We start from the raw sequence: 27,649 nt of genomic DNA, 5'->3' as shown, positions 1-27,649 counted from the left end.
GCCGACTAGGCCATCTTTCCATACATATGCAGCTAGAGACAAGAGCTCCGGGGTACTGGTTAGTACATCATGTTGTTCCAACAATAGGGTTGCAGATCCCTTTAGCTCCTTGGGTACTTTCTCTAGCTTCTCCATTGGGAGCCCTGTGACATCCAATAGCTGACTGTGAGCATCCACTCCTGTGTTTGCTAGGCCCCAGCATCTTCTCACAAGAGACAGCTATATTTGGGTCCTTTCAGCAAAATCTTGCTAGTGTATGCAATGGTGTCAGCATTTAGAAGCTGATTATGGGATGGATCCCTGGATACGGCAGTCTCTAAATGGTCCATCCTTTCATCACAGCTACAAACTTTGTCTCTGTAACTCCTTCCCNGGGTGTTTTGTTCCCAATTCTAAGAAGGGGCACAGTGTCCACACTTTGGTCTTCATTCTTCTTGAGTTTCATGCGTTTAGCAAATTGTATCTTATATCTTGGGTATCCTAAGTTTTGGGCTAATATCCACTTATCAGTGAATACATATTGTGTGAGTACTTTTGTGATTGTGTTACCTCACTCAAGATGATGCCCTCCAGGTCCATCCATTTNGCTAGGAATTTCATAAATTCATTCTTTTTAATAGCTGAGTAGTACTCCATTGTGTAAATGTACCATAATTTCTGTATCCATTCCTCTGTTGAGGGNCATCTGGGTTCTTTCCAGCTTCTGGCTATTATAAATAGGGCTGCTATGAACATAGTGGAGCATGTGTCCTTCTTACCGGTTGGGACATCTTCTGGATATATGCCCAGGAGAGGTATTGCTGGATCCTCCGGTAGTACTATGTCCAATTTTCTGAGGAACCGCCAGACTGATTTCCAGAGTGGTTGTACAAGCTTGCAATCCCACCAACAATGTAGGAGTGATCCTCTTTCTCCACATCCTCGCCAGCATCTGCTGTCACCTGACTTTTTTAACCATTCTGACTGGTGTGAGGTGGAATCTCAGGGTTGTTTTGATTTGCATTTCCCTGATGATTAAGGATGTTGAACATTTTTTCAGGTGCTTCTCTGCCATTCGGTATTCCTCAGGTGAGAATTCTTGTTGGAAAATCATTTTTAAACATCTTTTGTAAAGAACACGTCTGTGGTTTTAAACATCATTTGACATCTATTTACTTCCGACCCACTTCTATAACAACTTATCATTCATGGAGCATAAATGATGCTCCCTATTCAAGTTGCTTGATATTCCCCACAAACACTAAATATTAAAACATGTTATTGTTTAAAAACTCCGAGATATGTAGGTGTGGCAGTACATGTGTAACATCAGAAGGCAGAGTCCCCAAGATTGTCATAGTGATGAGTTCAAGGCCAGCAAAGCCTGCACAGAAAGCTGCTGACCTTTCAAGACAGGGGTTCTCAATCTGTGACTTGTGTCATCTCTGACAAACTTCTATGGCCAAAATATTTAAATTATGATTCATAACAGTAGCAAAATTACAGTTATGATGAAGCAACCAAAATAATTTTACGATTGGAGTCACCACAGCATGAGAAATTGTGTTAAAGTGTCACAGCATTAGGAAGGTTGAGAACCACTGTGCTAGGATTATACTGTATGAACCAGAAGGGCATTCTCCTCCAAATAGCTGGGTTGGCTACTCTTTAGATCATATAGTTCTCACCTCTATTACTTTGAGAGATAAATTTATGTTTCTTGTGAGCTATTGATTCATGGTGTTTTGTTATAATATTCTAAATATTCTTAGATAGCCACCAAGTAGCAATATAGTTAAGAGCTATATATTTCTTTGTTTGGCATACTTCCTTAGGACAATCCTCATAAATCCTACATTTATCAGACTTGTTTCACTGGCATAATAATCTACCATGAAATAAGAAATACATCCTGTGGTTAGCAAGTCAGATGTGCTTACAATGAAATTTCTAGTATTCTGTGGTTACCTTCTAACATCTACAATAGCCTACCGAGATGCATGGGATAGCATGTGCTTTCTCCATTGTCTTTCACCTTCTTCCTTAGTCTGATACTTCTCTTACTGCCCATATATCCTCTTTTTATTCATTTTAAGATGCTGTAAATGATGGTGAAATAGAGTAACTCTCTTTCTGTATCTTATTTCTCCAATTTTCTGAACAACTAACAAACTTTATTTCAATCTCAGTCAATTCATCATTGGTTCAGCCCAATATGAAGGAGAAAAGTCTATTATGTGACTGACCACTCAAGAGTTTAGGTTAGACCAGGCCCCTGGAAACAATTCGACAGATGTATTCAAAACAATAACCTTAGAAAACAGCCTACTTACTTCATAAATACAATATTACTAAAAATAAATGGAGTCCCTCTTCTAGAATTGTTTTAGGGTACACTGCATATTCTACAGAATATTTCTGTAGATTATATAAATTTGGGTATGGCTTATTTAAAAACTAGCTCAGAGAATGGATCAGACAGACTTTTTATTTTCAGACCCCATTAGAAGTCAGATATTTATCATGCAGAAATATTTAAAGTGAAGCCCTTTTCAAAAAGAAATATGGTTCTGTTTAGATAATTTAGCAGAATTTTCCTGTCTTCAGTCAAAAGGCAAGTTCTCATTTGTCCCCAGGAGTCTGGTGATTCACAATAACCACGGTCGCCTAAGAAGGAATGGGGGCAGTCACTAGAATCCTTACATAGTTTGAAGATATTTTAAGATTGGAAAAGGTATAAAGATGATGGTGTCCCACCATGAAGCACTATGTGTGGCCTCTGGAAATTTAACAAAGACCATGAGCACTGTTCATGTATTTCCAGTTAGATATGTTGAAAACTTCAGATGGACTGTTCCATTACAGCTCACTGACCTTGGCAAATGCTGCCTGATTTATTCAAAATAATAGCAGAAGAGTTCATCTAAACTCTTGTTCAACCTTTCTGATTTCTACTACTCTCTTGCCTTCCAGAAACTTACCCTGCCATGACACATGCAGCATTTGATAGCTATTTACTAAGTAGGTAGATGAACCTTTGCTTACAACTTACTTACTTGCCAGATGAACCAAAAAGGAGATTGACTTGAACACATACTCTTAAGGTAAGTGACCGTCAGGGGAATTTTCCTGAACATAGTGAAAGTCCTTGTGTCATCTTTTCTTCTCCACTCAATCCTTTCATCCTCTCTTATCATTTGCTTCCTACTGTATCATTTCCTCCCCCACTGTATCATTTCCTCCCCCACTGTATCATTTCCTCCCCACAGTATCATTTCCTCCCCACAGTATCATTTCCTCCCCACAGTATCATTTCCTTCCCACAGTATCATTTTCTCTCCATTGATTCATTTATTTCCTCTCCAGTATTTCTTGAGGCACTAAAGTTTTGGAGACACACTAATTTTTAAACATGGACAGAAAACAACTCCTTTTTAAAGCAAATTAAAGTTTCTAATTTATCTCTATTTTCTCATTTTCAAAGTACATATACATCACACACACACACACACAGAGTTTTCTAAGTGTATTAAAGGTAATAACTTGTAATAATTCCATGAACTTAAATAAAAACTACTATTGCTCTCAATTCCCAGAACACAGCTTATCAAATTATCCAGCTAAATATTTTGCAGAAAATACTTTCTTTTAAAATGCAATTTTAAAGCTATATATTTCTGTGGGGGCGGTATGCATACATGTAAACATAGGTATCCATGATGTCCTGAGAGTATGCTGGACCCAGTGATTTCCTGAGATGATCCTGGACCCCTGGAATTGGAGTAATAGACAGTTGTAAGCTTCCTAATGTGGGTGCTGAAAATCAAACTCAAGTCCTTGTTAAGAGCAGCAAGAGCTCTTAATAACTGACCATTATCTGGTCCCTGAAATGTGTTCTTTTCATACCACTTTCTGAGGGCACTCATGCACTCAGAATCTCAAAAGTTCTGTATTAAGGAGCTGATATTCAGTAGACAAGCCAAACAAAAATGCTTGCTTGCCTGTTTGTTTTGATTTTTGTCCCTAATGCTGCTCTTAATGTCTATCTTTACAGACATGGGATCATGTCTTCTCTGCTGGTGGAGGGTGCTAATAAAGCCCTGGAAGGGGAGGTGACTTCTATTCCTGACTTTCAGGTGGGATTCTTCTTATGTGGCTCTACTCAACACACAGAGGTACTCTTATCCCTGAATTTAAGTCCTATAATGACAGAGGTCTTATTTGAGCTCTGGGGATCACCTTGTGTGGCAAATCCTTATTAAAACCTCTGTATTACCAGGGGTTGGCTTGGGGATGTATATGTGATCACTGTGCAATGCTGTAAATGACTACACATATGTGAAATATTCTTGAGGCACTTACTCTAGAGCATGCCTATTTTGTTCATTTTCAAATGTGTATTAGGCATTGGGCATATCCCCTGACCTTTTATCTCCAGCTCACTCTTTTCCTACCTTTTCCCCTGTCGTTAGTTTATTGTTGCTGTTGTTACAATCCACAAGACAAACGCAATGCCAATTTATGTCTCTAGTGTTACCATGTAGAAATATGAACCTGGAGACCAAGAGCAATGACTGGTACACTGAGAGTCACAGATATCCCAGAGAAGCGTTTGAACTGCCACTCAGACCTGAGCCTTCTTCCTCTGAAAACTTATGATGCAGCACATAATTCCAAAAGGCTTAGGATACTTTGGCTTTTCTGATGAATTGCAGCTCAAAACATGCTAGACTTTCTCAAAATGCATTAGCAAACACTGCCTGCTCATAGCTATGAACCAACAATCTGGTATGGTCTACTGTAAGAAATGAATCTTTGCCTTCCAGCCTTAAACCATTTCTCTAGCTGCCTATCCAGAAGTTTAAAGAATAATCTGAAAACCACTTTCTGTTCTGAAAAGGAGTCATAGATTTTGACTTTTAAGACTTGGAAAGAACCATTTCCCTCATTTTGTTTTTCTTTCTGTTTTCCATTTTGCTAGTTTTAATTTTCCAAAGTGATTTTTTTTCTATACTTCGTACAGGGTAAATAATAGCAAATTAGTATAAAGCATGGGCTCATACAAATAGAATTTTCTCAGTGAGGCAAATCATGTGAAAGAGAACTTAGATGGTCTTTATTTGCCATATGAGCTGGGTATTACGGGAACTGTCTCATTGAAGCACCCTATAACACAGGGAACACCTTTTGCACTTAACTCATATACATAACACCTTAAATTTTGCCTTGTAAACAAATCACTGAGAGACAGACTTTGGAAATACTGGGAAATGTATCCACTCATTTTGTGTCTCGCTAAACATATTGAGTAGAAGCTTGAATCATTTTTGGAAAGGTGGGATGCTTTCTTTCAGGAAAAATAAGCTAGCCTTCCAAAAGCAGCTAGTGCCTGGCTTCAACCTGTGAAGGCACAGACACGGGTTATGAACCAGAACATCTGAGGGAAAAGAGCTAGTTGAAAACCACGCAATAAGATCCGTGCTTCATCTCATGTCTGCAAAGAATGGATGTAGAACACTGTGTGGACTCAGAGAAGCAACAAAAACTATAGAAAGCTCTACTTTCTCATTAATTTCTCCTCACATTTTTTTTTCTGGGTCAATTTTACCAATGAATATCTGACCACAGGATAATGAACATCGTTCTGGCATACAGTTAAGTACTGCGTAACGTGGCAGAGCTCACAAAAATTAAGTAAATAAATTACAAGTTTATTACTGGAACACACTTCTTGGTTTAATCAGGGCTAAGACCATTTGTGAGTGTTTTCCAGTAGATATGTGCCTTCCAAATACCAATCCTATGCAATTTAAATTCTAAACATTATATAGTCGATTCAGAGTTTACACAGTGACTGTGAGGAAAAAAAAAATCTATGTTTATGGAGCCATTACTTCTCAAAGCATTTTTTCATGAAGAATGTGGAAACCTTGAATTTCCAAATTGTTTTCCTTCAGAATAATTGTCAGTCTTAGCACTGCAAATGGTTTGACAAGGCAATACAGCTTTGTGTTCCACAGACCTGCCTTAGTTTCAATGCTTACACCGACATTTGGTGACCATTAGGCAAAGTCAATCTGACAGATTCCTCACACACATGCACTCCCATGCCACACCCACCGGCAGTAAAAAGACTCAGAACATGGGGACAAGTCTTGTAAAATGTCCCATGGTTCCCTCAACCCTCATCTCATCAATACCTACTCATCTGGGCATTCCCTGAGAGAATCAAAGGAAGGGAACACACACACTTAAGGGCTAATTCTAAGGTTTCAGGATCACCATAGCTAGAGGGGTGCTTAAGTAATGCAATAACCTTTGGAACCTAACAACAGTAAGTCCTTCAGCTCTGTGCTCTTCCAGTTAGTCTTTGGGATACAGGTCATAGATACAAGTTTTTGTTTGTTTGTTTGTTTGTTTGTTTTTAATATCAATGCATTCTTTCACTGGGGAAGGGACAGTTACATGTGTAGAAATCTGCATGTACAACGATGTAGCCTTTGAGGAGAGCTGTGTTTAGCACAAGGATGGAACAAGAGAATATGTGTTTTCTGACCCTATGGGAATTTGATATTAGTGTAAAGCATGGCATGCATTTGATCATGTTCATGCCCAGGACTCTTGAAGTAAGAAACTACTTTGGGAAGGTTGTTGGTTTTTTTTTTTTTTTCTTTTGGTTTTGTTTGGTTTTACATTAGTCTATATGTGAAACAAAACTTGAACCAAATGCTGAGATCTCACTTAAAGGAGAATTGTTAAAATATAATACTGCACAAACACTACAAAACAGTGCTTGCCTGTCAGATTATCTGTGGCATGGGGCTGCTAGTGCTAGCTGCTTCCTTCCTTAACACTTACAGTCCTGTGTGATTTGATTTGGATGTATGGAGGCTGTCTGGGATTTTTATGTGTCCCTTTATTTTTCTTATCATCTCTAAACTGTGCCCTTAAAAATAATAGCCTTTTAGAATCACCAGAAAACGAAAATTTATCTTTCTCACCTTCTGTTCAGTTTCCTCCAAACACACATATCTTGTGGGCTTCCTTTCATAAAATAAAACATAATCAGCCACTTAGAAATACAAAATAAACCAAGTTTACCCTAATAGAGTTGTTATTACAAAGAGAAACGTGTATTGATGCACACGGGCAGCTAATAAAAGGACACATCTATGCGATATTTTCCCTGTCCGCAAATGCTAAGACCTTCATATTTTTTTCCTAAATTTTCTGTTAAACTAATTCCGTGTGATAGGCAAATATGTCCTCCACATGCTGGTGAATTAAAATTCAGCTTTCAGTGAATAAGATTAATTGCCTCTTCAGACAAAGCTGGATTTGCACTCCTATTAGAGAAAAGGGAGGGGGAGAAGCAAGGGGCAGGGTGCCAGCCAGACTGCAGTATTCAGTTACACGTGAAATGATTTGTAATTCTGAGTAATCACTTAGGACAAGCCCTTGCACCATTTTATCTATACATGACTCTAGGCCAAAGTCAATACTCATAGTAAAATAATGAGATGAAGCTAACTGAGCCCTTTTATTAATGCTCCTAGGAGCAAATCTGATGCTTGAGTTTCTCCCATTGAAAGTATCCACTTCTTCCTAAAAAATGAACAAGTGGGTCAGGACACCCAGTAGCAGCAAGGGTACCTGTTTCAGCAAAATTATAAATAACAGACCCTTCTTTCCTCCCCTATGCCTGTTTGTGCACAAGGCTTCACCCAGCCGCAGGTGAAAGCACATGAATTTTGCATTACCTCTAGGCTCATTAAAGAGATCTGGCTCTTTCCTAATAGTTTCCCCTGACTTAGGGAACACACACACACACACACACAGATACACACACATACACACACACACAGACACACACACACACAACCTCAAGGAAAACAATGAACAGTACTTTTTCTTTCTCTTCTGTCATATGATGAAGAAAATCAACGGTCCTAGCAAATGTGAAACTTTGTTTCAGAGTCAGCACAGAGCTGTGGGTGAAATGAGGTGGGTATACAGCTGTTGAGGTTTCCTGGGAGAAAAGCCTGGGAAGAGAGTGGGTACTAGAATGGAGGGCCACAACAGAACCTCACTTTTCAACCTTGGGTTTTGTTTTACTGTCTTGTTATTGGTCAGGTTTCCAACCTGACAAATACATTCCATCATTGCATGGCAGGAAGTACATTAATCTCTGGGTGGCTGGCAACCTGAAATTCTAATAGGAAAATTAAAAAATAAAATCCCTATGCAATTTTCTAAAGGTTGAGGAGTGGGAGGAAGAAACTAATGCATATGGTGGGTAGATACTGCTTCTTAATGAAAAAAACTCAACAGGAAAAAGAATATGTATACCAACTTTCTTTTTATTAAGACAAATATCACCAGATAATTTGTCTCCTAAGCCAGGCCAAATAGTTATAATAGAGGAATGGCATAAAGAATGACAGATATTTAAATTCCACATTTGGTGCCTACTAGCTGGATGTCTTTTCAAGTCTCTTGAGCTACCTTTAAGCAAAGTTTTCTCAAATACCTGGCTATACATTTTTACACAAAGTTGTTGTGAAAAGCAACACTTATTTGAACATCTGACATATAAACATGATACTTTCAGACCTCCTTCACTGTATTACTCAGATTGCTGGAGTTTTGAAAAGTCCAAAGAGGTATAACACGGAAAAAATTCAATTATCCAGTCATTCCTTTGAGCATTCATTACATTCGAGCTTTCAGTAAATGATGAAACTAGCTTTTTGGAACTCGTTTTCACTGGTGTGTTCCTTAAGAGATACCAGAAGATGTGAAATTGCATTCCAAGCACTTATGCATGGTTCAACTAACCAATGAACCATGTACCCCAAGGGTGTCAATGAGGAGATCCGAGTAACTTACTCATGAAGTATTTACTGAGTTCATGACAAAGCTCAACTTTGAGAAACATTGTTGATGGATATAAAGAATCATTAAGGATTTATCAAAGGGAAAATGTGATGAGATATATGGTATTAGAGAATGTATTTTTTCTGGGAACTAACTGGAGAGAACCAACAGCAGAATGTGATATAAACTCAGCATAAAATCTGTTTCAGTGCTACCACTGACAAAGGGCAGAGCCACTAGAAGAGAGTCTGGGTAACGTTGGGTGTTGGTCCAGGAGGATGGTAGGATCAGGATACTTCAAGTTCTTCTGCTGTAAATGTTTGCATAGTTTTTTTTTACCAGATTACATAAGAAAACAAAAAAAAATTATAGGATATACATTATATATGCATATGGAAAGTTTAGTAAAATGGTTGAGTTCTAGGATCAGATAAGATGAATTTAAAATCTCTGATACTGAATCTTTGTGAGATATGAGACTGTTACTCTAACATGTAAACATAGGGACAAAGCAGGCATTTTGATAAAAGTAGTCAATAGAAGAAAAAGCATGGCCGGGGAGATGACTCTGTGAACAATTCATTTAATGGCAAACCTGACAGCCTGAATTTAAACCAACAGAATCCACTCAAAGAGCGGAAAGCTACAAGAACGGCAGTCTCTGTCTGGAGATAGGAGAGAATGCCAGGTGGAGAGCTGAAAGCTACAGCATCTGTAATCTTTACCTGAAGTGGAGATATATGGACATTTAGATAGAAAATATAGATATTCAGATAGAGAAAATATTCTATGGATGACTGGTAAGCCATTTTTAGGCACAATTATTTAGAAAGAGAGAAGCATGAGAAGAAACACAACTTAGTGACATTCTTATTAATGATGCCTTACAGGACAGATGTGTTCAGTGACACTAAAGTGTGCTCCTAAGGATAGGAAGATAGAGCAGTTTCTGTTCAGATGGGTGGGTGAAATGGGTAGTCAACAGTAGCGTGTGTTCTGGAGAGAATGAGTCCAATAAAGTCAAAGAATGTCCACTATGTTTGACAAATTGGGAGACAATGACCACCTTCACATGTACAGCTCCATAAAACAACTATGGGAGTTGATGAACTAAAATCTTTATACATAAAGGAAAACTCTAGGGTCGATAAAATGATCTTAGGATATAGTGTTCTGTTTTAAAGAAGTTCAACTCAAGTTCAGAGAAATGAGTCAGTACAGCAGGAGATAAAATGGTTCTTGGAAGATAATCTGAACAAAAAAAATGAGAAGTGATGGAATAATGAAAAGAAAACAAAAGAAGAAAGAAAGAAAGAAAGAAAGAAAGAAAGAAAGAAAGAAAGAAAGAAAGAAAGAAAGAAAGAAAGAAAGAAAGAAAGAAAGAAAGAATGGGTTTAGGCCCTAGCAGCATAGGAAATTCCTTTCTTCTTTGAATGGAGGCATGCAAAGAAATGGTCACTATGGCAAATATGATACCAAAGATGAAGGTGAGCACATTCCTGCCAGAGAACCTCATGTTTTCCTCTAAAGTGTAGTTAAATGTCTTGTGAATATGAGTGGGCTACTTGGGGAGGTAAGTTAGAGGGAATTGCTGAGAATTTACAATAATAAGGGACAAGGGAGTTGGCCAATGTCTTGTAAAACTCAGCAGGCTATATTAAGGCTTGTAACAAGTGGTATGCTTATTTGATTTTCTTTAGCTATTTCCAAAACTTGGGTGGCTGTGTGATCAAAGAAGATGGATTGTGGGTTTAATTTAAGTTAATGTTTATAGCACACAGGTGGCAGAAGGACTAAGCTATAAAAGAAAAGAGAGATGGCATTGCAGAGCATGGAGTTAAAATAACAAACCAGGATTTAGTAAAGAAATGTGTTGAGGCAGAGAGAAGAGAAAACAGAGGACTTAATTGTGAGGCTCAGTAAGACTCAAGAAGAGAGAAAGAAGAGCGAGACAGTAAGAAAATGGAAGGACAGAAGTCAAGGAAAGACAGTTAAAGCTGAGGTCACTAGTTCTAAGCATTGTTGAAATGGTGTGGTTGTGAACATGGCTGGCATATTTAATGTCTGGAATTGCATGATTATGCAATTGGCTGCTCCTTCTTATAGAGTGTAGTCATGGGGCTCAAGGTGCTCAATATACACAGAAACAAGAGTCTATTCCTCAAGTGCAGAGCTCTGAGAATTTCTGGAGGATCTTAAAGGCAAAGAGATCTACACAAAGGGAGGGAGTACTTGGGAACTGAATACAGTGTAACCAGCATGCTAATTTTGTCATTTGGGTGACTAGAATAGATTAATCTGTGCTAGTTGAACAATTTTTTAGCTATGAGTCCATTGACTGAAGAGGAAGGAGGGTGAGGTCTATCTTGTCAGATGTTAAGCAAGAATGCTTTATGTCATCCACGGGCACATCAAATTGTCTCGGTTGTTAGTAGAATTGATAGAGAAAGCAGTTGGGGAATGTTCAAGTCCTCAGTACATATAAAAAGGAACTAAAGATGCAGTGAGGACTAAGTGAACACTCCATTACTTGGCAGTCACAGGTGATCCACAATTCCCAGAAAGATGAAGAAAGCCAGTGATTTGAGGTCAGGATGGTCATCACTCCACTGAAATACTATGCTACTGTTCTTATCAATGTTCACTCCATATAACATATGGCTTGTGGAATCTGTCTACAGATAAATATTATCAGCATTCTTTGGCATAAGGCAGATTGTGAACATACATAATTGAGATCTTCTTTTGTCTTCTGCTTAAAAAGAAGTCATATGAGTAGAGGATGTGTGATGAGTTTTAGAGACTATTATTGGATATCAATCTCAACTTTATAGTTCTTCCCTCTATATCACCCCTGCTTTCTCATCTTTTGTGTCTTTTTTTTAACTTAGTATTTTATTCTTTGATCTCTGTTTCCATCAATGGTCATTCATAGATTTCTAAAGCTGTACAAAAGCCCTATTCTCTTATATTTGAATCTAAAATATTTAAGATATGAATTTAAAAAAACACTGTAAATAATTATCTATTACTGGCTCTATACACTCAGATCTATATTATTAATTCTTTATTTACTTTCATTAATTTGCCTTTGACTTTTCTTAGATCTGACTTTTGTTATTTATAGTCTATGGACTTTGATGAATCAAATTATCTCTCTTGGTTTCTCTATGTGGGAGTATATCCATCATTTACCCCATCATTTTCCTAATTATGTTTACAGGTTCAATAGTTTAAGCTACTATGTTAAAACTAAAAAAATATTTTTAAAGTCAAAATAAAGCTGGTAGTGCTGTAATATTGGCACTATTAAAAGCATCTATGCGAGTGTCTAAAATGCATTCTAACTAGGAGTACTTAAAATGATTTAAAATAAATGTTCATTGCAAACTATAAATAAGAATGAATACACAAACATTTAAATACTGGTTTGGGGCAAAAATTGTCTTAGTTGAAGGGTTTTCTCATTTAGAAAATTCTTTCTTTTTCAGCAATGTAAGGATAAAAGGAAGTATCTGCACGTTCTTTCAGGGAGTACATAGAAATGGGTTCAATAGAAAAAAATGAGACTTTTCTATATTAAATAAAACAAGGCAACTCTTGTTTGCTATTCTGCATAAATTGTATTAGGAAACCCTTTGTGCTTATTCCCTTCAATAATATCTCTAGGAAAAAAAGAAAGAAACAAAGAAAGAAATGAAACCCTTAACATTTTATTTGGCTATTTAAGAGTTCCCTTTGGAATGGCAGTAGACAGATCTTGATATCGCCATGTATAAATAAATAATATGAAGCTTCTATGTCCAGATACAATTCTGAAATCAGATAAGTGGCTTTCATTTATCTCTTATTATTTTAGTGGTGGGAGGCCAAGCTTTCCCTTCCCTCAATTGCCTGCAGTCCTCCCAAGATTGCTCCCCTGAGGCTCCCGATGGCCTGAGGGATGTATTGGGATCTCATCAGCCCTTTTAATCTGATTGCCATTCTACATTTGAATCTCTGCTCCTGGGTCCTCTCATAAACTGGGAAGAGCTGCACAACCACCTCCATCGCTACACATGCTTTCTTTTTACCTCCTACACCATGTCAGTTCATAATAGTCCAGGAGTTCCACATCCCACCTGACAACTCTACACCAGTATGTAAGTGTGTGTGCTGACACTCTTCTCCAGTAGTCAACAATGGAAGATGCACTACTCCCACTTCTAACTTGTAAATGTTATTCAATTGCATCCTGGTTGCCAGTGAAGGTTACATAATTTACAAAAAGATAAATGGGCTAAACCAGTAGATGTCTTTATTTTTTTGAAACATATATTTGCTTTAGACTTTAAATATGCTAGGAATTGGGCTAGACTTTAAAAGCATGAAGGTCAATAAACATGTTTCCTGCCTTCAAAACCTCACAGACAAGGAAAAAGACAGTCATGTACATAAGTTACTTTAATAAAGTATGGGAAAATACTTGAAGTTTAAAGTTACATTTAAGCATGCAGGATGAATATACTAGCAAATGTAAGGAGGTCAGGAATGGTCAAGTTGAATTCTACACAGAAGCCAGATTTTACATAGCTTTTGAGAATAGTCTAATGTGCAGGGGTCAGGGAGTTACATTCATAAAAATGGATGTTACAAATTCCCATGAGGCGATAATGATACATATGTGTAGTATTGAGATTCCCTCAGTGTAGATGATGACAGAAATCTCATGGCAGTGAAGAAGATATACACAACTCCTGGAATCATTGAGCACTACCATATGCGTTGTGGAACCAGGCAATGTGACCACTTGGGCTCACTAACAAAAGGTGCCTTTGAAAAATGAAAAAAGCACTTACCTAAAAATATAAAGAACATGCTAGGGCTAGACAGATGAAACAAAAGTTAAGAACACGGGTTTCTCTTCCAGAGTATCCATGTTCTGTTTCCAATACCCACACAGCAACTCACAACTTTCTCTAGTCCTGTTTATAACTCCAGTTCTAGGGAATTGGATAACATCTTTTTTGCTTCCTTGGTCACCAGGCTCACACATGCTGCACATAGATAAGTGGTAGCAAAGTCCTGATAAGCATAAAGTGAACATAAAATAAGTGTCTTTTCCCCTACATAAAGCATCATAGATTAGAGAAGAATTTGTAGAAATTAAGAAACTGCAAGTCTTAACAGAGTTAACCCCTAAAGTCTATGCCATCAAAGTGTGACATTCCTGGAGATTTGTATGCAGTTAATTGTTTGTAGGGAGAGATATTTCTTCAGTGATGTAGTCACTGGTAAGGTACCATGCTCCTGTAAATGAAGACTCTCCAGGCCTCTGTAAACAGACATAGTGAATCTCATCAGGTCACACATGAACACACAAAATATTTGAAAGTAGGAGAGGGGAAATGTTAGCAAGAGCAAAGGCATTAGCAAAAAACTGAATGGAGACAGTAGAGATCATTACCATAACTGAAACACATTATATACATGTATGAAAATGTTATAATGAAGCTTACTGTTAAATATATAAAAATGAAACATAACATTTTTTTAAAAAATAACTAATAAGATAAAAATCATTTTGTCCTAGATCCTACTTCTTTTGGCCCTTTCTATCCTTTCGAACACTCACTACAATAATCTTTTAGTCTCACAGAGAACTGTAATCTGTTACTCTTATCAATTCATTTTTATTTTCCTAGCCCTGTAAGAACTCACTCCCCTCCTTCAAATAGCACAGCTCCCCTCCTGAAGACATGTCCAGGCTCTCAATTCTCTCATCCCTTTCTTCTTGTATCACATCTAGAGATGAATTCAATCATTTGTTTCATCTGTGTCAGTATTCTAGTTTCATTTCTGTTGCTGTGATAAAATATTCGGACAAAAACAACTTTAGAAGAAAGGATGCATTAAGCTCTCCGTTCCAGGGACATCATTCTGGGAGCTTCACAGTGGCAGGGTCACATCAAGTACACAAGGAAGAGGAGAGAGAGAGATAAGACCATGCTGGTTCACTCTTCCTGTGTCTACTCTTCTATAATCTGGAGCCCAAAGCCTGGGCATAGTGACACCCACTTTCAGCCTGGCTCTTTTCACATCAATTAAGGCAATCAACATAAAATACCACATGCGTGCCAATAGTAAAACTTGATCTAGAAAATTACTCTTTATGCCCTCTTTCCAGGTGATTCTTGGTTATGTTGACAATTGAAGCTAACCATCATAGCCAGCCTCCATCAAACTGAGCACTGCTCAACAAAAGTCTCTAAAACAGAAGGTGGCCTCAGGATGAATTAATGGTCCATGGCTTTAAAGATTTCCCAGAGTCCTCAAACATCCCACTCATTATAGCGACAACCCATTATTCTAAATACCTAGAACTGTCCACTCCAGTCTGTTTCAACAGATATTGATCTCAGCTCACTGAGGATATAGAAGACACACAATATCTATCATGTTTTCTCATTACCAAATCTTCATCTACAGTCATGGCCATCATACAAGCATGTTTCCTCTTACTGGAAAAAACAGCATCTTTCAAAATGATTTTCAGTGTTTTGGGGGTAACTACTTTCTAAAATATTTTCTCTTTGGTTTCTTTTTTGCCTCTCTGTGGTGAAACAACTTCAATCAACATTCTTGTATGCTGTGATATATCTCATATTTTAAAATTTGTAAACCAGAATAAAATTCCCTTTGAGTCCACAATGTATCCTCCTACTTAAATTTGTCAGCTTTCCTTCAATCCCAACCACAACTCCATCACTATCTGAGAAACTCTGGTTTGCATCCCAATTATTCTAGGTCTTTCTTGGGTCACTGATTTCTCTGACACCTATCCTCAGCAGCATTAAAAAATATTATCCACTCTTTTCTTGATGTTACTAGCCCTTCATTCATTCTTTGTTTGTTTGTTTGTTTGTTACAGAGAAGACAGGGTTTCTCTGTAGAGCCCTGGCTGTCCTGGAACTCACTTTGTAGACCAGGCTGGCCTCAAACTCAGAAATCCACCTGCTTCTGCCTCCTGAGTGCTGGGATTAAAGATATGTGCCACTTCATTCTTATGCTATGTTGAAAATACTTCTGTTTCTTTAATTGCTCTGTCTCTCAGTCTCCAAACACAGTCTTAGATGATGGTCTGTGTACAAGTGATTGCTGAGAGAATTTCCTCAAGTGTGTCTGAAATGGGTTGATCTTCTTAAGAAACATCAATGAACACACAATTTAAAGTATTGTATTGAAAAACCAGCTTTATTTATTTTATTGTGGAACAATGTGTAGATGTGCTTAATTTAGGAAGGAAGCAAGCACACACAGTGATATAACCCATAAGGTTATATTCCTAACAACAAAAGGTCTTGTGTCTCTATTTGAATGGTCATAATCCCAACTTATATTCCATATGCCATTGGATATTGTAAAATGGTGCAGTTGATTAGCAGTATCTGACTCTGAGCACATATTTTGACTTTAGAAAAATTCTGATTCAGGAGTGATCATTGCCAAATTGTGATTTTTATAATTTTCCTGAAAACTAATTTTTTTCTTGTCCTCTATTACCTTTGAATATAAAAAATAGTAGATTTCTTTTACATTTCACAAAATATTAAAGACTCAGAATAGTGATTAAAGTACATTATACAGACCGATGTGGTAGACAAGATCTTTCCTAAGAAGTTGTTCATTTAATGAATCCAAATATGGCTATAACTTTAGCTGTCATTTCATTTTGTGTTGCTGGCCAATCAGCCTACTTTATAATTTTACAATTTCTTAACAATAATATGAGATGTTCTTATGTCTTACCATGGAAGTAGTACCATCCTCTTAAAGATTGCAGCTTCTATCGTTGTGAGTTACATGTGGATTATTTGAAAATAGGTCATTTTCCAAATAAAGCATCCATGTGGCTTCTCCTTCTGGAAATTTGCCAGGAGCCTCACACTTAGGAACCCAAAAATTTTCTCTAGGCAACTCTCCAGTCCTGCCCCAAAGCTGCTGCTTTGGTTTATTGTCTATTAGCAAGTATCTTGACTCTTGCTCAAGACTATTGCTATAATATAAATAAAAACATTGGAATTTTTATAATATTTTATCAAATTTATAATATAATTATATTATTTCCCCCTTTCTTTTCCTCCCTGGATCCCTCAAATACATACTCCTGCTCTCTTCCAAACTCATGGCCTGTTTTTCTTTGTGTGTGTGTGTGTTTATGTGTTTATGTGTGTTTGTGTGTGTATGTGTGTATGCATGTGCACACACTCATGTGTGTATATCTAAACACATTAGTGCAACCTGCTTTGTCCAGATAATATTATCTGTATGTATATAATCTGGTCATTTGGTATTGGATAGTCAATTGGAGAGTTTCCTTTCATAAAGGCCATTTATTCCATCCTTAGCAGTCCCCAGTTCCCTACAGTTCATTGTCTATAATTGAGGCTCCACAAGCTTGCCCTCTTTTAGGTCAGAATGTCCACTGGTGTATTTCTTGTTCATGTTGTGTTTAGGAAGGCATGTTGCTGAGATTTCACAAGTATAGTTTCTGTGATATGTATAGAAGACACAATCTCACAGAAAACTTTCTGCTCCTCTGCCCTCTCCTCCCAAATGATCTCTGAGCCTTAGGTGCAGAAAGTGTGTTTTAGATCTATTGGTTGGGACTTTTGAAATACACTATCTCTCATTCTCTGAATTTTGATCAATTGTGATTTTCTGTAATGGTCTCCATTTGTTGCCAAGAGAAGTTTCTTTAATGAAATGTGAGAACCATATTTCTCTATAAGTGTAAAGATAAATATATAGAATGTGGTCAGGAATTATGCTCATTTAGTACAATAGTGGCTGTAAGTTCATATCCAAGATCTCTGACTTTACTAGTGTTAAATAATTGGCTGGGTTTTCAGTACCAAGTATGACTATTCTCTTGTTGAATGAGCCCTAAGTCCAATTAGTGAGTTGTTGGTTACAATGGAGGCATGAATGCCACGATTGTACCTTCTGAGGTATTATGCCATGCTGGTAGTTGTGTGCTTAATAAGCATCATGCTGGGTAGGACTACTATTTGCTCTTCTCCCCTGGAAGCTTGCATGGTGCCTTCATGGTCCTCAGAGGAAAAGTTTTGAAATAAGAGCCATACTAGATTGTCATGTGTTCTTCCTATAAGCTGTCAATCAACCATGGAATTGTATTTATCAATGATCTAATTTGTATTTGAAATTTAAACTACTGCCTCCTCTTTTCTCTCTTTAAATTCACTCTGCATACAGCCTGAGTTATCTTGCAAAAACATAAATCAAATCTTATTACTCTACTGCTTGAGGAGTTAATTGTCTTTATATAATCTTTTAATTGGTAGCAATTTTGTTTGCTGTTCATGGGAGATATTCTGGTTTATACCTATTATTCTAGCTTCATTTTAAACAACATTTCTTTTAATTTTCCAAATGTTCGTATTTGGATAATAAGTTATATAGTCATCCCACTCTTAAAACACAAAAGTTCTGTTATCTACTTTGCAAATATCACATTACTGCACACTAGCCAACTTGACACCACTAATATTTTGTGCTTCAAAATCCTTGCACATTCTGTTTTCCTAAATATAACACATGTAATCCTTTGTGTGATAGTTTGTATATGCTTGGCCCAGGGAGTGGAACTATTAGAAGGTATGACCCTGTTGGAGTAGGTGTGTCACTGTGGCTGTGGGCTTTAAGAACCTCATCCTAGCTGCCTGGAAGCCAGTATTCTTCTAGCAGCCTTCAGATGAAGATGTAGAACTCTCAGCTCCTCCTGTACTATGCCTGCCTGGATGCTGCCATGTTCCTGCCTTGATGATAATGGACTGAACCTCTGAACCTGTAAGCCAGCCCCAATTAAATGTTGTCCTTATAAGAATTGCCTTGGTCATGTGTGTCTGTTCACAGCACTAAAACCCTAACTAAGACACATGGCTATATGCTTGTCTTTACCAACTATACACTTAAGTAGAGTTTCTATAACAGGCATTTCTCTGTTCATAGATAATACATTTCTACAAGGACCTTATGATTTGTTGAATCTTCCAATTTTTTTCCTAACATAAATGCATTATAGTTCAATTACATTTATGTGTTTTCAGCCTATAAGATGTCTATGAGGGCAAAGTAAACCATATTTTCCATATAGCAAAACATTGTGTCTAGTATAGTGCTGAAATAAGATGTGAGATTTATCTACTACTATAGAAAGAATAGAGACGACAGGAGAGAGAAATGACAAACTTAATAAACTCCTCTTCTGAAACTGTACTGATAGAAAACCACTGATCCCTAATTTTGTTGAATTCAATAAGATATTGATAGCAGATGTCAAAATGTAAAGAACATATAGAGATGTCAAGAATGATGTAAAAATGAATGTAGAGCTTAATATAATGATTGTAGAGCCAATAGAAATGGACAAATTACTCAGATGTGATAACTTGATTACTTGTATAATTGCGGGAGGTTCAGTTACTCTTACAAAACAGTAAATTAAATATAAGAACAAAATAATGAATCTTCAGTTTAAGAAAAAAGAACAGATAATACAGTTTGAGATTATATAACAAAATATTCCTTAGATAAGGGTTGTGTGTTGAAGAAATTTTAGAGCCAGATAGGCCCTGGACATTGACCAATTTAGTTGACTAATTTTGCAGCAAATCAAAACAGCCCAGAGAACTAAGGTTAAACTGATAAAGTCCACAGTGATGAATGGTTTTCATGTTTCTATGTAATCATAGAGATCTCTCACAAAAATATTTGTTATCTTACTGGATACTCATACAAAATCTAATGAACACGTATTACTTAAGAGATGAAAACAAGACACACTATGTCTATTTTAAGTTAACCTTTGTATAATCCCCCTGACAAAGACTAATCCTCTACATCCCACCATCCCTGTTTCACAGAAAGATTAAGATGTAATGTGATAACAGACTGGGTTCTTAGGACTCAATTGCAAAGATGAGTTTTTAATTATACCTCCAAACATTCTTTTTTTTGATGAAACAACAGATCAGCTCTGTAATATATTTAATAGATTATTTCTTTAATAAAATGCATATTTGGATTATCCCTTAAGATGGACTTTATTGTGCACTTCACACAGCAGTTTTGCTTGAGAGATTCAAACAGTGACCTTACAATCACCTTTTTGAGCTTTAAGACTTACAAAAACAGCAACACTTCATACAGCATCACTTGTTTTAAAGAGTTAAGTTCCACAAAGCACTTTATTTTATAAAAGGTTTATTGTCTTTTGGGTAATGTTTATGCACATATTTGTGTGTGTCTGTGTATATGCACACAAGCAAAAGCATGCCCACAGAGGACAGAAAAGGATGCCCGATCTATTGGAGCTGTGATCAGAGGCAATGACCAACTGTGTAATGTAGGTGCTGGGAAGCCATCTCAGGTGTTGGGCAAAAGTAGTACACACGTTTAATCACTGAACCATCTCTCTGGCCCTGTGTAAAAAAAAATCTTTAGTGTGTAAAATTCTATACATTTTATAGGAAGCACATGCCACTTGTATTTCAGAACAACAGAAGGATTTACTGTCTCCGCATTCTGCACGAGAAAGTCAGATCCTAGGAAACTTATCTTCCAATGAGAATCCCTATCACTGTCATGTAGCAACAGCTACGAGGGCAGCATAAGCGTGTACAGTTTGCATTATGACAATGCAACTATCCCAGCAGAACTTCTGAGAATGAGACCAAGTATGTTCCATAGGCATTATTTCCCCCAGAAATTTCTCAACACTCCACAAATGTAACACACATACAGTGATTTACAGATGTACCCAGACGCTATTACTTGTCTTGTTCTACAATATGAATATGCTCTGCCAGTTTTTATGTTGATTCTGGTTTTAATAAATATGAAAATCATTTTACATGTTTAAATATGAATGTTAAGGAATTTAAGCACTCACAGAAGGTATTTAAAAGAACAATGTCTATACAATAAAAACACTTGTCAAGGAACCCCAAGAACACAATAAATGACTGGAAGGGAGAGATGGGTATGGAAGGAATTATTTATTCATCAAGACTCCCCCAGTGTAGAACATTACTTCCAAGCTAGAAAGCTTACCATACCCCACCCTGAAATGTAAGGCAGTATTTAGCAGTTATGTGAACAATGACTTTGAAGGCTGCTAAGAGCCCCATGTGAGGTTTTTATTACAAAGGCCCTATTTCAGATATGTCAGGTTTAACTTGAAATTGTAATTTCTTCCATAGAAGTCAGGGCTTGGCTTCTTTTCTGGGGTATTTTGGTTTCCCTTGTTTGGAGGCCGGGTGACTAATGATGCTCTGGAAACGATTAACTTAAAAAGCAGCAGCTAAGAGCATTTGATCCTCCTTTGATGAAGTGTGAACACTAGATCCTTTCCCCCAAAGTGGAGCTGGACTAAGCTAGCTCTGAGGGACGGGAGAGAGTGGGAGTGGAGAGGTGGGGGTGTGCATTCATTATGGCTGCTTTATCTCTCAGAAGTTATTTCAAATGATAGCTGGTGGAAACCGCCTATAGTCAACCTCCTATTTTCACTCTGCATTTGACATCAAGGTTGTCAATACGACATAATCATCTCTGTCAAAAGCATCATTCATTTCCAAACTGCAGAGTTATTTACAGTCGTGTCTTCACTCAATGTAACACTACCACTCAACACTCAGCTGTCCTTTCTCTGTTCTGACGAAACATTCGGGCAGACTTCTAAAGAAACTCTATTTTAGGTTAGGCTAACAACCTGAAAATGAACCCAGAAAGAAAAACTTCTTCTCTTGTCCAAATACCATTTGGACAAATGGATAAAGTTTTTCTATGAAAAGTGGCATTTCAAAATGAGTTCTGTTTGGTAAGAGACACAGTGCTGAAAAGTGACATTTATAATGACAGCAATATGGATCCCCATTAACAAAGACTGGGTCATATTGTGCTCTAATTATAACCATTTTCACTGTGCGTGCATGGTGTGTGAGTGTGTGTGTGTGCGCGCGCACATGCTCACGTGTGTGTTTAATTTAGAAATCAATTAGAATAACACAGTTCCCCACTGAAGAACCCACTATAAATCTCTGTTTACAGAAACATGGCTGGTTCGGGCCTTTGATTACAGTTAAATAAAGAATACTGTGAGGAAAACTTAGGCTTGTGCATCTAAGCACCCAGATGAGTAGCTATTGACTTGCTATATTCTGCAGTGCCAGCAAAGACCTAAAAGCTGTGCAGCATATGAAGAAATGACGTTGATACAAAGAAACAGGGGCTAATGGAAATCAGGCAGGGTTCTTAAGAAGGCTTTGCTTACTCATCTCTTTCATCTTCTGTCTCAGAGAACAAATCTTAGTATAAGCAAAACTCTGCATTTCCCAATGGCATCCTACTTAGGGTTTTTAAGTTTCCCCTAGCAGAAGACATAACAATGGCTAAGAAGGGAGAAATGAAGTTGGGGAAACTCTGAGGCAGTTTTCAAACTTATTTGGCAAATGTAAGTTTGGTTGTTCAGTGACTTCCAGAAGTTATTCATGCTGTGTTTTTCCAAAGAGAAGCATAAATATTATCAGTCCATGTGGGGCTCCTTCTCAGTATCAAATGTCTAATATACATGAACTACAGGATACATCAGACTCTCTAAGCATGTTTTTGTCATCTGTTTAAATTTTTTCCTGAAATCAGAGCATTTTATATTAATAGTTACTACTAAGTGTGAAGATTTTGTGAACCAACTGGTTCATTTTGTGTAACTGATGTAATCTGGGCCTCTCGATCTCATTTAAATGGTTTATCATTGTTCCCATTTTATGGATGAGGTAATTGACCAGGATTCAGTGATTTTCTTGAAGTTCTGTAGTTTTTACCAAAAGTAGTATAATTGCCTTTAGCATCAACATTAGTAGTATGCGTTTACATGAGGGTTCTATTCTAATTCTCCAAACAATCTTTGAGAAGGATATACTGGTACTTGCCTTACAACAGATGAAGAATCAACAAACCACTGAAAAATCGACAGTTAACACTAAAATATTCTCCATGCTTTTGCTGAAGTTAAATGGAAGCATCTCACTCTCAATCAGTGCTCTTGTTAGCTAGCTCAGCCAGTCTCCCCACAACGAATGAGTGTTTCCATCCACTCCTTGTAGTTCATGGAGTGGCTCTTTTTCCTCGGTTCTGATGAAAATGTTGAAGAGGTTGGCATGATGAGCCCATTTGCATTTCCTTCGTGTTTTTAGGTCTCATCCTTGGCTCCCTGAGGCATCCCCAACCATCCTGTACTTTGTTTTAGAAGCACACCTTTCCATCGAGGCATCACTTGCTTTTGCCCAGCAATCCTAACACTCATTTCTGTATTCTCTCACTTAAGTCCTGTGTTTTCCTAGAGTTATGCAGGGCAGGGGCACCATGACCCCAAGGGCATGGAAACTTGACATTTTTCTGTCTTTCCTTGTCTAGTCTATTTTCATCATGTGCATTTACCATGACACAGTCCATTTGGCTCCAGTCCATCCATCTTTTACCATGATCTTCCTAAAACATGCACTTCTATTATTTCTTATTCATAAAGCATGGAAAAATATTGAGCCCTGTTTTTTTCATTACATACACACAGTTACAGCAACTAGAAACAATATTTTCTACTCTGAAGCAACTCATACATAATAATAATTGTGAGGTCTTTTTAATGAACACATCATTTATGGCAATTGTTACTGTCTTCATGCATGTGTCTATAATTATATGTATGATGCTCTTTCACCTTCCTGCTGCTCATGGTCTTGATTAAAATGGAAAAAAACAAAAGTCCAGCTTATAAGCATTAGTTATTGAATTGTCACCTCCTCGCTCTACTTATTGACAATAATTTGGAAATAGCAAACATCAAGTCTGATTTATTAGGCCATCCATTTACCATGGCCTGGGGCCACTTCTAAGTGATTAATGATGTGTGGGCTCGTTGCAATATTAAAGAGATCAACCTGAACCCTAACTCTAAGCAGAACAACTCTTCAGAGGCTTGCAATAATTTGCTTATTCTTTATTTCTAGAGAGTAACAATTAAATAAGTTAATCACTGTTACTATTCACTTTTTAAAACTAGGATCAGATAATCTAAATTTCAATAGTATACTTGTCATGAAAATATGGATTTCTTCTGAAATGATTTAGTTAGTGGTGAATAATATTGGATAAATGAATGTACACACATGTTCATGGCTACACAATTATAAATAAATAAAAGAAAGGGTCTTTCTGGGGATGTTCTACTACAAATATTATAATTATGGAGAAACATTTTTTTCATTGTAGATTTATTTTAAGAGAACTTTATAGTCTATCATTCACTCTATCAATTTTGCATTATATTTTATGGGTTTTTTCCTTGATAGTTAGAGCAAGTAATGTTGGAAATGGAAGCAAACTAGGGTGTGGACAGGGTTTCACAGGGTCATTGACTCATCTAGGGCTTACACCAGCCTAGATTTGTAGTTTCAGCTCTTCTCATCTTACTGTTTACATCAGATATGCACTATAAAACGTGAAGAACAAGTTTCCATAATTTAAATATTATTTATATTATGCTCTGTTGAATTTGATGTGAAGAGAGAAAAAAACACCTTCCTGATTAATTTTACCCTCTGGTTTCTAATGGCCATGAGTTAATCCTGAAAAATATAGTAACCATCATAAAAGTATTTAAACTTTAAACCAAAAGCCATTTCAAAATCATATAGTACTTAAGTGTTTTAATTTTCCATTAGATTTTATTATTTTGTAGCCATACTATCAGCTAAGTGACTTCAGACTGGGATAGCAGAACAACATCTCCATATATCATATATGGATAACAATGGCCTTCTGGCTACCAAATATAAATAAACCATCAAGAAACAAAAAATATTGTTTTTGGTGAAGAAATATTTTAAGTGTTATTAGAGAAATTGAGGTTCCCATTGCAGAATGATTTTTATTAAAGTTTGAGGGAAAACAACGGGCAGGCAAGCTGTAAACCTTGACAGCTGTTGAGCCACAGTCCTGGGCATGCATTTTGAGCTGGGGTCTTGGGAGTGGATTGGTTCAGCCAAGTAGGTTGACCAACAGCTCTAAGGCAGAAGGGGAGGGATAGAAAAGAGGGAGAAAGCAGAGCAGAGATATGGGAGAGAGAAAGATTGACAGAGAGGAAAGAGGGAGAGGGAGGGAGGAAGAGAGAGAGAGAGAGAGAGAGAGAGAGAGAGAGAGAGAGAGAGAGAGAGAGAGAGAGAACAGGTAATACACTTTAACTCAAAAGGGGGCAGGCTCCATGGTGGAGGCTCTGTAGTTCTCTAGGGTAGGATCATTGGGGAAAATGTTATCTTATTAAAGGGATATTTATTCCTTCTGTCACTTTAGCATATTTTCAGGTGACTCAGTTTTTTAAATTTTAATTAGATATTTTCTATAGTTATATTTCAAATATTATCCCCTTTCCTAGTTGTAAGACAGATTTCTGGCTAGGTGATTGGCAGGCCTCGCTGCATTAAACCTTAAAGGAAGAGAGAATTATATGTAATATTCTAATCTCTTGAGCAGATCAGAATGTCATGTCTTCAACAAGGGCCAGAACTATTCCATATTTTGACTAGGAGTCAAAAACAGATGGGCAGAGGTGTTTTTAACTTCCTAGCACTACCAGGGAAATGGGAAGTGGAGTTCAAAACTGATCAAAAGATGAAGGTCCCCTCTTCGATGACTTCCAAGGCTACTAATACCTGTCCAGCTTATGTAAAATTCCCCTCTCAAGATCTGAGATGGTGAAATTATTTAGGAGATGGAGTGAGATTGAAGAACATCTATAACCTGTTTCCATTAATGAAAACCTGTTTTAGTTCCAACACTGTTCTCCCAGAGGAGGAAGTAGGCTGGAGCTTGGCTCTTTCCCTCCTTTATAGCTTCCAGGCAGAGTTATTTATTTTTGATAACAAAAAGAAACCAGAGGTCAGTGCTAGCATTCCTAGCCTCATGCTAGGATAGAACCAAAACCATTTTGGGTTTGAGTTGCTCACTTTCAGGGTCCATTCCCATAAAATGGCTTGGACATTTCTGATCTTTCATTATTTTTCCATGTGCTTATATGTTTGGTCATAAAAAGCTTTTCATTATTTGAAGCCAGTTTTTCTAAACCAGGCCTTCTTCACCATATGATAATCACAAATATTTTGAAAATATACTTTAGGTACATGATTGTTTGCTTGCCCCTTATAAAGGCAGTTAGAGCAGTTACAGGAAGCCTTGACAAAAGCTAGCATCTTCCTCAACCAAGTCTAAGTCACTGTCTCCTAAGGAGACCATACCAGTATAAATGCTTTTTATTGGAGTTCTGAGCTTTGAAACAACTGATAAGAGTCTCTGGAGCCATTCTGAGTGACTGTTCACACTCAATGATTGTGTGATAGAATATTGAAGCCCTCGAGAGATTCAGGTGTGTCACTTTTCCTGCTTTGGAGAGGTGGATCTACTCATAATTGGTGGGCTAAACCATGTGGATGGAAGAGATGTGGGGCTAAAGGAAACATCTCAGAGTCCATGTATCCACCCCCTTACATGTCCAAAGCTCTCTGTTGGTTCTCTTAAAGAAGAAACAGAAGAACATCATCTGTGAGATTATTTTGAACAGTGTGAAATATTGAAGTGATTGAAATCATGACTGACAAAGGCAAAAGAGAGAAGAGGGGCTCTTACTCTTTACTTTTGATGACCATGACTCAACAGATAAGATTCTCTTTAAGAAATGTCACAGCATGAATGGCCACAAATGTGAAGCAAGAAGAGTCCCAAGGCAAGAAGAGATAGCAGTTCATTCATCCAGGCAAAGAGGACAAGGGGTTCTGGAAACTTTGGTGGTGGTGGTAGAGGTGGTTTTGGTGCCAGTTATAATGTGGGTTGTAGAGAAAATGCCAGTGGTCATGGTGGCTTTGGTCAAAGCTGTGTTTTAGGTATGATGGCAGTGGGTATGGCTATAAAGTATTTGGTAAACACTAAAGCCATTTTGGACATTGTAGAAGCTACAATGATTTGGGTAATTATTACAATCAGTCTCAAAATTTAGGGTAAAACTTACAGGGACAGAGCCTTTGGCCTCTGTGGTGATAGAGTACAAAACTTTCCTAAGCTACAAAACCAAGCTGACTGATGTGGTGCCAGCAGCAGAAGCGATAGCTATGGCAAAGGAGGAAGGTTCTGACTACTGCCAAGAAACAAATGCCTAGCAGGAAAATACAACCAGAGAAGTGACAGGAAAACCACGGATTACAATAGATTTGCTGACTCAGCCATGCATAGTAGTGGTTACAAAAAAATCATGTTTTAGTTAATACTCTGGGGTATTAGTATATAAGCTGGAGAATTATATTTATTATTAATTTTCTAACAGGTTCTTTTCATGTCTGCTCATTAGAAAGTGGAAAGTATCCCAACAAAGGGTTTTGATGTAGACTTTTTTCCATCCATGTTGTTGGTTGCCCAATGTAATAGTCTAATCATAATGCTGAATAAATGAAAAAAATAAAATGTGTTTTATTATACTTTGCCAGTGAATTGTTTGTAGTAGATGGACATAAGCATCACCAGCTCAATTTGAATTCATAAGTTGCAAATACTGCCAGGCAGTGGTGGTGCACGCCTTTAATACCATCACTTGGGAGGCAGAGGCAGAGGCAGAGGCAGAGGCAGAGGCAGAGGCAGAGGCAGAGGCAGAGGCAGAGGCAGAGGCAGAGGCAGAGGCAGGGGCAGGGGC

The 27,649-nt window shown here is 37.4% G+C and overlaps 1 long non-coding RNA gene across 1 annotated transcript in view; it reads right to left on the bottom strand.

Annotated features, from left to right (window-relative positions):
- Nucleotides 1-19,908: 19,908 nt before the first annotated feature.
- Nucleotides 19,909-27,649, bottom strand: part of LOC110307995 — a 196,770-nt gene continuing 189,029 nt past the window's right edge. Inside the window, exon 9 of the long non-coding RNA XR_002379496.1 lies at nucleotides 19,909-20,339. This is a non-coding gene — a long non-coding RNA (uncharacterized LOC110307995). The remainder of the gene's footprint in view (nucleotides 20,340-27,649) is intronic.

Source organism: Mus caroli, chromosome 2, assembly GCF_900094665.2.
Source record: "Mus caroli chromosome 2, CAROLI_EIJ_v1.1, whole genome shotgun sequence".
NCBI lineage: Eukaryota > Metazoa > Chordata > Mammalia > Rodentia > Muridae > Mus > Mus caroli.
The sequence above is the reverse complement of the archived record's forward strand: the minus strand, read 5'-3'. Positions and strand labels throughout refer to the sequence as shown.